This window comes from Chrysochloris asiatica, unplaced genomic scaffold (genome assembly GCF_000296735.1).
Source record: "Chrysochloris asiatica unplaced genomic scaffold, ChrAsi1.0 scaffold00026, whole genome shotgun sequence".
NCBI lineage: Eukaryota > Metazoa > Chordata > Mammalia > Afrosoricida > Chrysochloridae > Chrysochloris > Chrysochloris asiatica.
Genome location: NW_006408544.1, coordinates 25,172,470 through 25,176,843, shown reverse-complemented (window position 1 = coordinate 25,176,843; position 4,374 = coordinate 25,172,470).

Sequence of the window (4,374 nt, the reverse complement as noted above, 5' to 3'; positions counted from 1 at the left end):
ATATTAGGGGCCATGGAAACTACTGGCTGCCATTTGAAACCCAGCTCTGACTTTCTGGGCAAATTATTAATCTTTTCTGAGTCTCCATATCCTGTGATCCTCAGACCCATCTTCTAGAACTTCTGGGAATGTTAAAGAAATAAAGTACATGCTTGGTCAGGGTAGGACTTGCCTGTGTCAGATAGACCTGTTTATGAGCTATGAAACCTTTGTCACTTATTCAGACTCTCTGAGAAACAAAATGAGCAAAATTTTATTTGCCTCATTCATTATTCCCAAATCAGGTTTCCCCATTGTTCTATTGGTTCTTGTGCTTCCTCATGTACATCACCTAGTAAACAGTGCCAGTTTCTGTCTAGTCCGTTCCAACTCATGGCAACCCCATGTGTGCCAGTGGAGAACTCTGCTCCAGAATCTTCAATGGCTGAGATTTTTAAGAATTGGATCACCAGTCCTTTCTTCCAAGGGTCCTCTGGGTGAATTCCAACCTCCAGCCTTTTGGTTAGCAGCCAAGTGTATTAACTGCTTATAGCACCGAAAGACTCCACACTAAGAGTAGTTTTCAAGGATTATAATTAGAAACATGTGTTTAGTGAAAAAATTTATCCTGTGGTGCCATGGGTTAATACGCTGGACTGCAAAGTCAGTTTGAATCCTCAGGTTGATGGTTTAAGCTCACCAGCTGCCCCTCAGAAACCCTATATAGGGTCGCTATGAGTTGGAACCAACTTAACAGCACTTGACAACAACAACAACAATCCTTACATCGCTCTTACAATCTATTTATGACAAAATGACATTTCACAGTGTGTGCAGAATTCTTTGCACAGGACCAGGCACAAGCTGACAATAAATATTACCTATTGGTGGCGCTATAGGATAAATACTGGATTGCTAACTGCTGGGTTGGTAGTTCAAAACCACCAGATGCTCGGCAGGAGAAAGACTGTCTCTGCTCCTATAAAAATTGACAGCCTTAGATACCCTATTATAGGGTGGCTATGAGTGGGAAATGACTCAGGGCACCTTGCTATATACACAAGGTACCCTGGTGGTACAGTAAGTGAAGCACTGGACTACTAACTACAAGGCCAGCAGTTTAAACCGACCAGCCACTCTAAAGAACAGAGGTGAAACTGTCTGCTCTCATATGGCTATACACTTTTGGAAACCCTACAAAGTAGCTATACTATGTCCTATAGTCTTGGCACTGAACAACAAGATAGTGTTGCTGTGAATTGGGATCGACTGGAAGCCTGTGGGTTTCTTTGGGGTTTTTTTTGGTTTCATACTAGATCTGGCTGGCCATACCTTGCATATTTCAACCTCCAAAGGAATTGAAGCAAATGTAGATTGCATCTCCATGTAGCCAGCAAATGGTTCCAGTGGCTGCATTTCCACGGTGGCCGCTCAAATCAATACAGATAGCTGGCCGATCAATTCAAGCACAGTGTATCTGATAGACAGACTTTACGGGCCGTGACACACAGATGCACAGGTTTTCCTGAGCCACAGCAGCAGGATGGATTTTCACTGTTTTCTCCTCATTAGATCCAGGGTGCTTATTTTCCAACACAGAACACATGCAAATTGACAACAGGCACATGCTTTTAAATGTAATCAAGAAGAATGAGCTTGTGTGCAAGGCAAGCATTAATTTGCCTTGGTTTGCTGTCAGAATTGCTAGGGTTTTGTGATACGTGTTTTCACTTGGTACTTCATCTTTTCCTGTGGATGGGCTTACAATGTATAGGCAACTCTCCTTCCCATCTTCAGATGAACCGATCTTATTCTCTCCTTCCCTTTTTCAGAGGGATCAAGAGGGCAAGATTGCTTTTGTAAATTCCTTTCTAATTGTGGGTGGTGGTTATGTGCCGTGGAGTCGGTTCTGACTCATAGTGACCCTGTACAGGGTTTCCGAGGCTGTAAATCTTTACAGGAGCAGAAAACCTCATCTTTCACCCACAGAATCACTGGTAGTTTCGAACTGCTGACCTTGAGGTTAGCAGCCCAACTCTTAACCACTACGCTACCAGACTTAAGGGGCATGAGGGTCTTTTTTCTCCACCTTCACATCTTCCCATAAGACATAAGTGGACAGCATTGGAAATTCCTATCACAAGACGTTTTCACTGAATGAATCCAAACCATCGTAGGCCCTGGTCAGTCTCTAACCCAGTTGTCCAGTCAGTTTTAACTCAGTGTGACCCCTTATGTTTAGAGTGGGACTATGCTTTATATAGAGTTTTCAATGGTTGATAGTTCATTCCTTCCTTTCAAGATGCCTCAAGGTAGACTTGAACCTCTAGCAACCAAGCATGTTCACTGTTTGTATCACTCAGGGACTTAACTCTGTCTCTAAAATCTCCCTATAGTCCCAGAGCTCTGCCTGGTGAGAATTAGTTAAGCACTGCTTCAGCGTAATATATAACCTATCTCTTGATTAACCATTAAAATCTTTATTAATGCTTAACTTTTCAGTGCCAAGTGTCATTTTGTCATAAGTAGATTGTAAGAGCGATGTCAGGATCATATCTTAATTTTTTAATGAAACACATATTTCTAATTATAATCCTTGAAAACTCTTATAGCATGTTATATGACTGTTTGCACAAAGTGTATATTCAACAAATACTGGTGAGATTTTGATTAGAAGGCGACTCTTTAAAGAATGAGACTCTTGGTACCTTAAACATACCAGCTCAGTTAACACATCAGCCTGAAATCACTGGTCTCTAATCACATCTCATTCTCACTGTATCGTCCTAAATGCACCCTTAGGAAAAAGAGCTCTAGTAGCATAGTGGTTAGGAGTCAGGATGCTAATCTCAAGGTCAGTAGTTCGAAACTACCAGCCATTCCATGGGAAAAAGATGAGGCATTCTGCTCCTGTAAAGATTTGCAGCCTTGGAAATCTTATGCAGGGTCACTATGAATCGGAACTGACTCCACAACACACAACCACCACCTGTTTCCTGGTGAGAGCCTCAAGTTTGTAGGGGGTGACTCATGGAAATCTGGGCAGTGAGGAAAAACTTCATTTATTCTCTGTCCCACCCACTCACTCTTCACTCACTCCTCACTCACATACTCACTCACTGACTCATCTAACTATTCATTAGCACACCAGACACTATTCTTGATGCTGAAGAAACAGCCTCAAAGAATCTTTACATCATGGGGCTTGCATTATAGTTGGGAGAGCCACATAGTAAACAAAATCAATGAGTAAATTACATGGTACATTTGAAAGTCTTATATAGAGAAAAACGTATCAGAGGAGGCAGATTGGGAGTGCAGGGGGTTGGGTTTGTAATTTTAAATAATTGGGGAAGGCTTCCATAAGTAAGTGATACTTGAGCAAAGACTTGAAGGGAGATTGTGGGAGCCTGCCCTGTTGTTATCTGATGAATGAGCACTGCAGGCAGAGAAAACAGCAAATACAAAGGCAGGAAAGTGTCTGGTTGGTGCATTTGAGGAACAAGGATGAGGCCAGTGTGCCTCAAAGAGAGCAAGGGAGAGAAGATGGTGACAGACAATGTTTTGGAAATAAAGGGGTCAGCATGGAATTCTTAGAGAGCTTTATAGCATTGTTAAAGAACCTCTCTGGATACTGTTTAGAAAAGAAATGGTAGAGGAGTCAGCAGAGAATGCTGTTGGGTCTATTGCAGCAATCCACCAGATGTGCAGTTGGTGGGAAGGCGGGATGCTAGTTTCATTCAAGTGCTTATTGACACTGAGACTCAGGACATGGAATCATTGGGGGACTCAGCATCATGCAAGAGTGAGGGAATAAAATACACTCTGCACACTTGAGAAAGGTACTTAGAGGGACTGGAGCGGGGGAACAGGAGGCCATACTCTGCAAAAGAAAGACATCACGGACAATGAACTTGAACAGTCATTTAACTGCTGAGTCCCATTTTCTCATCTCTAAGATGGGAAAATGATAGCTGCTGCATGTATAAATAAATACAAATTGCTTATGGCAATTACCTTAGTAAACGTGTTATGAAGAGCCCAGCCTCAGAAGCCAAGCTTCCTCCAATTCTTTATAAATGTTATCTTTCTTGCCATAAATTACTCATCCCCTCCATGCCTTAGCTTCTTCATTTGTAAAAGAGAACTAGTGATAGTTACCTAATTTCTTGGGCTATTTTTTTCCCCTGTTGTTGTTTTTGTTTTTATATGCATCCATTCCTAGTGCATGGTTTTTGTTTTGTTTTTAATTCAAAATTTGCCTAACTGGCTAAACAGTTTCAATTAAACCAAATTCTTGCAGTTGGTTCTCTTATTTAAGCACCTCATGCAATCAGAGTGTCTCTTTAATTTCTTCCAGGATTAGACATGTTTACCAACAGCTCTAAAAATACA